General features: G+C 43.3%; 1 protein-coding gene across 3 annotated transcripts in view; it reads right to left on the bottom strand.

Annotated features, from left to right (window-relative positions):
* Window positions 1–11,925, bottom strand: part of KLHL13 (kelch like family member 13) — a 204,177-nt gene extending 192,252 nt beyond the window's left edge. For 2 of the 3 annotated variants that reach the window (XM_045298582.1, XM_004710083.2), the window contains exon 1: window positions 11,709–11,925. The gene's annotated coding sequence lies outside the window, so the exon portion shown is untranslated. The remainder of the gene's footprint in view (window positions 1–11,708) is intronic. The other variant, XM_045298583.1, reaches the window with a different exon arrangement.
* Between the last annotated feature and the right edge of the window lie 617 nt (window positions 11,926–12,542).

The following is a 12,542-nucleotide window of genomic DNA, read 5'->3' as shown; positions in this document are numbered from 1 at the left end:
GCTACAAAACTGCATATGACCTATGTGGTCTTCCTTCTGTGAATACCTTCCAACACTTTTGACATTTGGAACCAGAGAGGGCATTGTGTAAACAAGCAGGAGCGCTGCCTCCACGTGCTAACACTTGAAGCTGCTTTCAATAACGACTCCTCTATTAATTTATCAAAGGGCCTATGGAACTGCAATCATAGCATATCTAAGGTATTATTTGATATGCTGCTAGGACAGGAGTGGAGAATCTTTTTCTTGCCAAAGGCTATTTGGAAATGTATAACATCATTCGAGGGCCACATAAAATTATCAACTTAAAAATCAGTCTGCTACATGTGGTCGCACATTTAATCAACTCACCCGTTATGTGATGGCTGGAACCACTTCTCTTTGGTGAGGTGTGAGCTGTTAGCTGGTATTGCTGATTCTCGGCCTCACATGGCCCATAGCCAGATGTTCCCCACCCCTAGCTAAAGTAACTATAATGAAAGCTTAACATAACCATAAAAGCTCACAATCTGTAGAAAATAAAATATTGCTAAAACACAATCGGCCCTCTCCCAGTGGTTTAACTATGAGAAAGGTTTCCTTTTTTTTAGGGGCTTGCTATTGGAGAAAATTAGAGATCAATCAAGAAGACAGACAGTTGTTAACATGGGTAAGGGCAAAATAATATACAACAAGAGGGACATGGGCAAGCAATGAGAGAAACAGGGAAAGCCATTAGGAGATTTGAAGAAATGTTGACTATAAAACTAGCAATCAACTCTATAAATCTTCACCTAATTCACAATTGTAAATATACATATTATGACCTTTTAAAACTAGGATAAAGAAATAAAACAATTACACTTTTAAAATAAATAAACCATAAAAGTATTTCACATAAAGAATATAAAGATGATTCCTTAATTACCTTCTATACCTATCCTATGCCTTTATGAGCTTTGAGCAGCAACCCAGTAATTACAACAATGTGGGACCCTATGAGCCATGTCTGGCCTGGGAGAGGGACAAGGAAAATTAGCACAAAGATCCAGTGTTTGACTTACCCCATTACTCCCACCCATCTTCACTGTCCTTTCTCTTCATCTTTCTCCCTTCAATCAAATTGAACCATTGCTTGGTAACATCAGACATTTCTCCAAGGAACTACTGGTCCCCCTTCAAGACCATCTCAAATTCTAAAAAACCTTTTATCACCCTCGAGGTTAATGATCTTCGAAGATTGTCCTCTACTGTTAAATATCTCAGTGGCCAGCAGTTAACAAAGTAATTAATGTATTATAAACAAAAGCAGATTTTAAGTTATCAAAACTTACCTCTAAAGCAATGAGATGGGAAGGTGAACATAGGATTAGGCAAAGCTTGGACTCCATCACGTCTGCTCCTTGAAGTTCATGGACACTGCATTCTAACAATCTCACCTCTGAAGGTATTAATCCTTTGGCAGGCCCTTCACTATCAATCTTAGCTATAACCACCAACGTGAACAGTTCTCCTAGACTCAACACATTTTAAGACTTAGCTCATTATCAAACAACCAGCTTGAACTGAAAGAATACTAGACAACATAGGGGAGAAATTAAAGTCTATGACTTGCCCACTAGATCGTCAGAGGATTTGGAGGCTATGAACCCTTTGTGAATAAACTTGGCCAGTGCAGTATGGCTTCAGCATTTATTTTTCAAAGGGCCATACCAGGGTTGTTACAATGGCAAGCAGAGACTTCTCTGAAGTACTGAGTTTGCATCTCAAAAGCCCATATAAGCATTGCATTCTGAAACAGAATACAGAAGCATTTATTTAAATGTATACAAATACTTAAAGTTCCTGTCCTTAATCTTTGTATAAAATAGATGCCTAAAGGGAACAAGAGGTTTGGGTTTGGGCTTGTCTGTGGCTCCTGGCCCCACTGTAAATCGCCATCCTGCTCCCTCAAGTGCATGTGATTCAGTTTCAGAGAGCTGAAAGTAATGAAGCAAGGAGCCCTGGTGGCACAGTGGTTATGACCTGGGCTGCTACTCTCAAGGTCAGCAGTTCAAATCCACCTGATGCTCTGAGGGATAAAGAGGAGACTTTCTGTTCCCATAAAGAGTTGCTGTCTCAGAAACTCAGAGGTAGTTCTACCTTGTCCTATAGGGTTACTATGAGATGGCATCAAATCTATGGCAGCGACTTTTGACAAAGTAGTGGAACAGGAGCTCTGGAGGTATAATTGACTCAATGGAAAGTTGTTTGTTTTGTCTTGTCTTTCTTTGTCTTTCAGTTTAAAGTAGCAGAATCACAACTTGGTGATTCTATTTCTCAAACTAGTTCACTGCCTGGAATGGAATAGACAATAAATACGTGTTGACTAAATTGGCAGAATGCTTTAAAAGACCAGTTTAAAACTGTAAGAACTTTCCAGGAAAATTCATTGAAATATGTAACTATTACCAACTAAATATGCCGATTGTGATTTGCAAAAACTAATATAAGAGAACAACAGAAGCCAAATTTTTCTTAGTTTAGTTAGAAAAGGAAGCCTGTCAGATTATTATGCACTATAGGGATAGCACAGAGTGGGGGGGTGTATTAAATTTATATATATATATATATTTAAAATTACCATTGCTTTGGCTCTAACTCATGGCAACCACATCTGAATCAGAATGGAACTGTGCTCCATGGAGTTTTCAATAGCCAATTGGTGGGAAGATAACCAGGCCTTTCTTCCAAGTCATCTCTGAGTTGACACCAACTGAATTCAAACCACCCAGGGAATCCAGAGTAAGGAAGAGGAGTCAATTGATTAAAAAGCAGTTAATATATACACACATGAACCTGTAGGTCTAGCATAGGAGCTTACAATCTGTACTTAAACTTTTTTAAATCGCATACAAAAACCCAAACCAAACTCATTGTCATTGGATCAATTCAGATTCATAGAATCCCTTCCTGACAGAGTAGAACTACCCTTTCCAAGGCGGTGCATCTTTATGGGAGCAGCAAGCCCCAACTTCCTTCCATGCAGCAGCTGGTGGTTTTGAACAGCTGACCTTCCAGTTTAACAGCCCAAGGAGTAACCCACTCTGCCACCAGGCTTCCTTCTAGTAGACACTACAACGAGTTTTCAATTCACTCGTGTGCTTTATTTATTCAATATGAACCATTTCAACCTTCCAGAGTAAAATGAAGGGCTGTAATGGGCATCCATGTACCCATGCTGAGGGCCAGGAACCACATCATATTTTTTATACCTTTCTCCTGCTTTTAATACTGATTTCTATATATATTAGGAGTTCAATGAATACTTAACAACTGCAAAAAAATATATGTGATACTGCCATTGAGTCTATTTCTACTCAGAATGACCCTATATGACAGGGTAGAACTGCCTCTGTGGGTGTCTGAGACTTTAACTCTTTACGGGAGTAGAAAGCCTCTTATTTCTCCCTTGGATTGACTGATGGTTTCAAACTGCTGACCTTGAGGTTAGCAGCCAAATCTGTACCCCACAATGCTACTAGGTCATCTTAAATAAATCCCTAACTGAATTCCTCCCCAGCTCCTGTCACCTTGCCCCCTAAAATGTTTAAATAAGAAGCAGGATTTTAAATAAATACTCTTGACCACACTAGGTGAGTGAGCGCTTACAGACCTGGATCTTGTCTCATTTCCATCACAGGACCATAAGTAATCATCCCCTGACAGAGCTCAATTCTCCGTGGAGAAAATGAGGGTCATGTGGCCAGACCTGTTTACAGAGCTGTTGCCTGAATAAATCAACATGGATTTACAAAGGCATCATTAGAAGTGAATGATTGAGAAGGTCAGAGGAATGTATTTTACTTCCTGGAGGCCCAATGATAAAGCGCTTGGCTGTTAACCAGGAGGTTGACAATTGGAACACGCTGGCTTGGCGAGAGTAAGGGCTGGCGAATGGCTCACATGCAGACTACAGCCTAGCAAAGCTCTGAGACAGTCCTCCTCTCACATGAGGTTGCCGTGAGTCAGAATGAACTTAATCGCAATGGTCTCCACTAGCAGCAGCGACTTACTCTCTACTGGGCCCTGATTTGAGCCCTTTACTGGACCACTCATCAGTCTCTTATCTGAAAGCCCTGGGGCCAGATAGGTATCCGTATTAAGAAATGTCCGTATTTCGAAAGAGTCGATAACTTGTTTATGCTGTGTATTATGTAATCCCCACTTGATGTCTACCATCCTACACCCATAATCCAACATAGTAATCATGTTTTACCCAAACAAAATAAATATTAATGTTAAGGAGAATCAAAACCACAGACCCTCTCGTGTTAGTTCAGATCAGGGTTTTGTCAGCACCTGAGTTTGGGCACCAAACTCGGTGAAATAAAGTTTGCATTAGCTTTCAGAACCAATTGCAAACAACAAATTGCCCAACTCCCGAACTCCTTTAACCCTTACAAGTTGTCCTGGAAGTGAAGTGCTCTTACCCCCTGTGTCCCAGATGAGAGAACTGAGGTAGCCAACAGCTCGGTAGATCTTCTAGCCAAAAGAAGAACCCGCGCAGCCTAGTTCCAGGGCCTGTGCTCTTAATACTTACACTCCTCACAGAAACTGCTTTTGAATGCCAGATAAACCTGGGAAACACTATGCAACCGTGCAAGTATCCCAAGCAATAAAAACCATTGCACAGCAGCATTGATACATCATTCAGCAATTATTGATAGGATGCTTACCATGGACAAGATGCTCAGGATACAACGATGAGCAAACCATATAAGCTCCACAGCTCCCTCAGGGAGCCAGAGACCAATGGGCATCAAATAAGTACTCATATAATTGTGTCAGGCATGTGTTAAACTGGTGTTCACGCGCACAGGAGGAGGAGATCCAGTGATCAGAGGTCAGTACAGTTGAAGATGTTCCTCGACTAGTGTTGGGATGGGGATTGCCAAAGGAGTGGGCTTTTCAAATGGGTGGAATGGCATCCCTTTGCCAAGCACTTTTACTGTGATACTCACTCTATGCCAGGAATGATGCTAGGCACATAAGTTCCAACTGGCGAAAATCAACTTAAAAGACAGGGGATTTATATCAGAAAATAACAAAGAAATGCAGGAAGATAGGTTGGGGTCTTAAGGAGCTCTGTCGGAGCAGGGGTTAGTGGGATCAGCTGCTAACCAGGGTAGCAGTGCAAACCCGCAAGAGAGAGATGCAGCAGTCAGCTTCTGTAAGTTTCACAGCCTTGGGAACCTTAGGTGGCAGTTCTACTCCGTCCTTTATGATCATTGTGAGTCAGAGTCCATTGGAAGTCAGTGGATTGGTTTTACGGATCTTTTTGTTGGTTTGTTTTTCGGTTATGGTCAAACCTTGGAGGATCTTGATTGCTGAGTGAGGGAGTTGGAAACTCACTGTGCCAGAGCCACTGAGAGTTATTCAGGTTACTCCTCCGTGATCTTAAGATTTGCCACTATAGAATACCCGAGTGAGCATCTGGATTCCTGTAGGAGGACAAATAGCCCTCAAGGCTGGATCACTTTTGAGCCAAGGATCGGGTCCATAAAATACATGTAAATTCTAAACTCGTTTCAACCCCAAAGAATGGGGCAGCCCTAATCGCTCAAAGAATGAAAGTATGTGATTGCTGCTGCTGTTGTTGTTGTTTGTTGTTAGATGACGCCAAGTTGTTTGCATCTCATGACAACCCTCGGTACAACAGAAGGACTCTGCCCTCACATGTTTTCTTATGTTTGAGCCCAGTATTGCAGCAACCATGTCAATCCACCTTGCCAAAGGGCTTCTTTGTCACTGGCCCATACTTGACCAAGTGTGATGTGCTTCTCTGATGACGGGTTTCTCCTGATAACACGTCCAAAGTACATAAGAAGATGTATGGTGATTTTAAAATGTTACAGAGGCAACAGCTAAAGAAAGTGGTTAACCCTTCTTAAAACCCCAAAGGCCATTTCTAATAGCCAAGCTATTTTTTCACACACAAATACCAAAGGAATCATATTTCTATGAGAAAGCAGAACAGCATTTTATGAAATACAAATTATTAAAGTTGAACAGTAATTTGATTTTCAGGAGAATTGATGATAACTTACCGCACAGCACAGGTGATAATCTAGAGTGAAAAATAAGCTACTTTTTTTTTAACATATTCATCTTGGAGTTCCAATTCCCCCACCCTCTTACCTAAATAGAATCAAGGAACTGAACTACATATTTATTTATGTTACTTACTAAATATATATATATATTTTTTTTTATTCCAAGGCCTTAATGTAAACAACCGAGGAGCTAGCTATTCCACTTGTCCTCTGCAAAACTTTTTTTTTAATTTCCACTGACAAAATTTTTCAGTCAGTGACCTTCCATGGTTAACTAGTTAACGAGTCACTGCTATCGAGTTTCGACTCAGTGACCTGTTGGACGGAGCAAAACTGCTCCTGGTGTTTTCCCAGACTGTAAATCCTGCCCAGAACAAACAGCCTCGTCTTTCTCTTGTGGTAGGTCTGGTGCGTTTGAAGAGCCAATCTTGTGGTTAGTAGACCCCGGCTTACCCCAACGTGCCACCAGGTCTTCTTCAATTGTTCCTCAATCCTTGGTGAACCAAACCCCAATTCGTTCTCAGAGCCTGCATTCTCGGGTTCCCTCTTAGCTCTCTAACCCCTTCTATAATCATGTTCCCACCCAGCCCAAGCCAGCTCCAGCTAGACTAGGTCTCTTTCAGTTCTGCAGATGCTCCAGTTATGTTCTTCTGCCTCAAGGCCTTGATTCTTACTCTTCTCTCTGTTGAGAATGACCTCTCAGATCCTCACAGGGTGGGTCCACTCACTCTTCTCGTTCAGGTCTCTTCTCAAAAGTCACCTTCGTATCCCTGTTTGCTAAGAGTAGACCCTTCCCAAGGTTCCAGATCACATTTCCCTGCTACAGTCTAAGGTATTTTCCTCATGTGTTTACTTATGTATTATCTATACCTTCCAGGAGATTATAAGTTCTGTGTGGCTCTTCAAGACTAAGGACCACATAAGGTTGAGCACTGTGTTTATGGCAAACCTCGGCACACAGAAGGTGCTCTATAGAATTTGTGAAATGAATTACTAAAGGAATGAAAAATACTTTTATGACCAGATTGCTATGAGTGTTGGTAACTAGAGGAATCAATAGTTCTAGTTTTAAGATGTGTCCTGTAGGACTATTCACTGTTCAATTTTCTTTCCAGATTGTTCTGAAATAAGATGCTGTCTACCAAGCTGTGTTAGCTAGCAGCAATAAAAATGAAACTTTCAACCAATGAACTTCAGAAAAAACATATATTGAGGAGGTTTTTGTAGTAGTTAAATATCATTAAATAACAACAAAATCAATAGAAAAAACAATCAACACTATATGGAAAGAAAAGATGTCCAAGAATAAGCAACACACTAGTAAAGAAGAATACAGTAGGTGGTCTCTCATTTCCCAATCTCAAAACACATAGACCAATAGAATAGAGAACCCAGGAAATAAATCCATTCACCTACAGACAAGTAATTTGGGACAAAGTATTGAAACACATTAAATGGGGAAGAGGTGGAAACATGGTGGTGGAAGCAATTGGATTTCCATTTGCAGGAGAATGAATGAGGACCCAAGATGCACTCTATGTGTGAAAGCAAACTCAAGGTGGATGAAAGACCTAAATGGAAACCCTAGAATTATAAATAACATCAACAAAAAAAAATAGGGACAAATTTCCAAAAACTCCAAATTCACTGCCACTGAGTCAATTCTGACTCATTACAGCCCTACAGGACAGAGTAGAACTGTTCCTATGGATTTCTGAGACTATAACTCCTTAGAGGAGTAGAAAGCCTCATCTTTGTCCTGCAAAGCAGCTGGTAGTTTTGAACCACTGACCTTGCAGTTAGCAGTCCAATACACAGCCATTACAACTAACAGGGCTCTCAGGAAGAAACTCAAGATCCCTAATACATGGTATAAACACACTCTCAAACATTGAAAAGCATGGACCTAGCAGAAGACAGAAAAGATGACTGAGAGGTCCTAAAAATAAGACACTTATAAGCAAAACTAGATTTCACCAAAAAGTAAAGAGAGAATCCACAAACTGGGGGTGATTTTGGCAATGCCATTATTGGACAAGGTACTAATCTCTAAAATCTATAGTAAACTTCAAAATCTCAACAAGAAAAGGACAAATAACCCAATTAAAATATAGGCAAAGGACTTGAGCAGACATTTTACCAAATAAGACATTCAAGGGGCCAAGAAACCTATTAAGAAATGTTCTTGAATACCAGCCATCAGAGAGATGAAAATCCAAATGACGAAAACAACTAACTCTGGAAAGAGTGTAGAGATTGGAACCCTCATACACTGCTGGTACGACAACAAACCAGTACAAACACTGTTCAAAGTAGAATGGTGCTTCATCAAACAATTGGAAATAGAAACACTATCTGACCCAGAAATGGTCCTATTTGGTTTAGACCCAACAGAAAATTTTAAAAACATAGCAAGAAGAGATATGTGCACAGCTGTGTTCATCACAGAATGATTCACAATAGCAAGAAGATGGAAACCGAAATGATGATGGCAACATATGTACAAATGTGCTTGAGACAATGGATGGATGGATGGATTGAGATAAGAGCTGTAAGAACCCCCAATAGAATTATTTAGAAGGAGGAGGAGGAGGAGAAGAAGACAACTTAAATGCTCATAGGTAGAAGAATAGATAATAAACTTTGGCACATACACACAGTGGAATACTCTACATCCTTGGAGAATGAAACTGTGAAACACCTCATGGCATAGATGGATTTGGAAGACATTATGCTGAGTGGAAGTTAGTCAAACATAAAAGGACACATACTACGTGAGACCACTGTTTTGCTTTGCTTTGCTTTGTTTTAGTCAAGACAGTGGTTTCATGCCAAAAGAAACAGACTTTGATTGTTACTCAGGGAAGAGGGTAGATAACTGTTAACTTGGGTGAATGGAAGATAATGCAGTACAAGAAGAAGATGGGGGAAAATGAGGGGCAGGGCGAGTCATTGGTCAGTTTGCTAAGTTGTTTAAGTTGCTGAATGCAAACACCATGCTCTGGGGTATAAACCCTCACCTAATGCACAGTCAAAAGTTCGGGTACAATAAATAAATAACATCCACAAAATCACTAAAGTTGGAACTGGTTAATCTCATGTTACTATTGTAAATCAACTGACACGAGGGGAAAAAATCATTTGAGATGTAAAGTTAATGAGAACGAAGAAATCTAAGACCAAACTGTAATTGCGTGTAGTAACATCAGGAATATCCAGCAAGATAACCTCTATGTGGATAGGTGAACTAGCAAATACATACTGGCTCATATTGCAAGGACTCAGAGGAAAGCACTTACAACAAACTCACACATACTTTTATTTTTCCTGGCAAGCACAAATAGTTCTGCTATACCGTCACATTTGATGATGGCTTTGATTCAGACTTAATATCAATAATAATCACAAAATGAACTTATGTGATTTTTTTAATGGCGTAAGAAGGCCTGATACAAATTCTTTTTGAGAAAAGAGTTGTGAAGAAAATTCAGATTTAGAAGGGTGGCCCTCATATTTCCATAGAGATCCTTTCCTTGGGTATATTCCATTCTTTATAAACCTAAAAAGAAGTTTTAAAATGACTAAAGAAGTGGAGAAAGTAAAAATCACCTGGCAGCCATTCTAAACTACATAAATGGATAATCAATGGTCTTTACTCTTCTTGCAAAAACCACTTTCTTCAGAGTAACACTTTAAACCGCAGAGAGTCACGTCACACTTCTTAAAGTGCATTCATAAAAATGGTAGATTATCAATCCTGGGAAACTGAGGGTTGTAGATATTTTAAAATGCATATCTAAGAACCTCGGCATAAACTGTCCTCAGTGAGTCACTGTCAAAAGATGAGCTACCCCAATAGTGAAAACTGGCCCCTAATGATTTGGTTTCTTCCACGGTTACTGCCAATGGCACATTGTGTCAATAGCAGTACCCACTCACCTATCAAGTGAACAATCCCATCACTGTTGAGTCTGAGGATATTAATAAGAACCTGCAGAGAAGAGGGCTAAAATGTTTCATGGAAAATGATGTCCTAACTGCTCACTCATTTCTTATCCCCGCCCTCCTCTGTTTTCAAGTTTGAGCATTAGATGCAGAATTTAACCCCCAAACACAGCCTCAAGCATCAACAGTCACAGCTGCCTTCGCTTTAGGCTTCTCCATTCAACTCCTTCACTTGTTAATTATAGCATAGAAGGGAGCAGAACTTCGCTATGGGAGGTCACATGGCCATTACCTGGGGAGAAGGTGATAGCGATAAGAGAATAACTGGTGTCTTGTGAAATCAACTTAAGCGAATTCCAGGGCAACGCAATGCACTAAAAAGTAGTTTGAAAAACCTAGTGCTTTGAAATGCTTTTTCTTGGGGGTTGCTAAACCAAATCAAACTCACTGCCATGGAGAAGATATTGAGTGGCAGGGACTCTATAGGATGAAGTACAATGGCCCCTGTGGGTTTCTGAGACTGTAATTCTTTAGGGAAGTAGAAAGCCTCGTGTTTCTCCCGCGGAGCCTCTGGTGGCCGCTGGTGGTTTCGAACTGTCAGCCTTGAGGTTAGCAGCCCAACTCTCGAAACCACTCCATATTTTTCTCTGTTGCCCTCATTAGAAAGGGTTTAAAAGGCTAGAGTTTCTCTGATCCTATTCAGTGTCCTTAGAAACCAGGCTACCCTAATTTGGGTGTATTGTTATTCCACACCACTAAAAATGCTCTTGGTTTATGAAACCATTGAAAATCCCAATGAACCGCTGAAGAAATGGTGCACGGAATCAAAGCCCCATCAAGACTATCCCTCAGGCCAACATGGGTGGGTAGATGAGGGGAGGGGGAATCAGATTTAGGAGCATGTTCCAGGATTATATCCCTTGAATCAACTCGATCAGGATGGCAATGGACTTGGGTTTGGGTTTGTTTGCTTGTTTTAATCTGGGATTGCATGGATGAATGGATGGTGAGGGGAAGAGAGAGAAAGAGAGAGAGAGAGAGAGAGAGAGAGAGAGAGAGAGAGAGAGATGGCTATACTTCTTGGACTAAATTAGAGAAACCTAGAAAGAAATGTGCAAGTTCCTTAGCTGTTATGTATCAAAGGAGCATTCCCAGCACTTTCAGCAAAGAAGGGATTAGACTGCAAGCTTCCAAGAAAAGCGGCACTCCACTCTGATGAAACCAACCAAAGAAGTCCAAAGATTCCAAGCGAAGTTGAAAGCTTCAACGAAGAGGCTTGTCCCGCCAGCAGTGGAGTCTCCCAAGTTGTAACACTGGGGGTGGGGGGGCGGATGGTCTAGAAGGCACAACGCTTAAGCTGTTGGGGGACGAGCGATAGTAGGAAGCCAGGACAAGACGATCTTGGAAGGGTAACAAAGAAGCAGAGCCAAATGATTCTGGAGCCCTAGAAGAACTCGGGCGTCCAGCGGGGTCCGAAGACCTGGCTGGGGGACGGGGGGTGACAAGGTGCGGTGAGGAAACTCGATGGGGCACGCAAGGAGTGACGCTGGCTAGTCCCCAGTCTCCCTGCCCCCGGTACCGGTGCGAACTCCCACTGGGCGCCGCACACAGCCTGGCCGCAGTGGGTCCGAGGGTCAAGGAGGCAGACGCACCGGGATGAAGCCCGAGCGACTTCGGGACCCTGCTCACCTGGTGTGCCGCCTCCGGGTCCCGTCCGCCTGTCCGCACGCTGCTGCGCTCCTCTGGCCAAAGCGGGAGCCACTGCGATCAGCCGGACTCCCTGCTGCTGTGAGGCACCGGCCCCGCACCCCGTGCTGACCCTGATCACTTCGCCCTGGGAGAACCCTGGACCCGAACGACGCGCCACTTACTGCCACAGTCCTCCTTCCAGGCGATCCCGGAGTGCAAGAGCGGAGCCGAGCGGCGGCGGCCGCAGCACCAGAGCCTGGGGCTGACCTCACCAGGGGGTGGAGGGGAGGGCGGGCGGGGGGCGGGAGCCCAGTGGGGAGGAGAGGGGAGAGTGGGGGGAGGGAGCATGGCGGCGGGGGTGGCCCTGGCGGCGCCTGCGCGGAGGCCAGGGGAGCTGGGGCTAGGACGGAGCGCGGGTCCGAGTGGCACTCCCTGACTGTGGCCCAGGCGGAGGGAGCCTGGGCCGGGCGAGGGGTGGATGACAGCCCAGAGCCCCCATGCCTCTGAAACGCGGACGCCAGCGTTCGAGCACTCATGGCCTCCTATGCCCGGGAGGCCGGAGAGTAAAAACTGTCAAGTCTCCAGGGCAGCCGCGCGCCCAGTCCCCGGAGGGCCACTCCAAGAGGAAGCCTCTGGCCGCCAGCCTTGGCCTTGGTCTCCTCGGGGCCAGAGCCCGGGCCTGGGGACAGGGTGAGCTCTGGAAATGGGGCCACTTCACCTTCCGTGGGACCCCAGCCTCCAAATAAGTCAGCCTGGAGCTGCTCATTCACTCTGGCAGCATGCTGAGCGCTTCAGTCCCCAGCTCCCCCCCTCCCCCTCACTTTGCTTACTGGA

Source organism: Echinops telfairi, unplaced genomic scaffold (genome assembly GCF_000313985.2).
Source record: "Echinops telfairi isolate 266 unplaced genomic scaffold, ASM31398v2 ScPeMD7_7427;HRSCAF=8465, whole genome shotgun sequence".
Lineage (NCBI taxonomy): Eukaryota > Metazoa > Chordata > Mammalia > Afrosoricida > Tenrecidae > Echinops > Echinops telfairi.
Note: the sequence above shows the minus strand (reverse complement) of the source record. Positions and strands in the feature narration are given on the sequence as shown.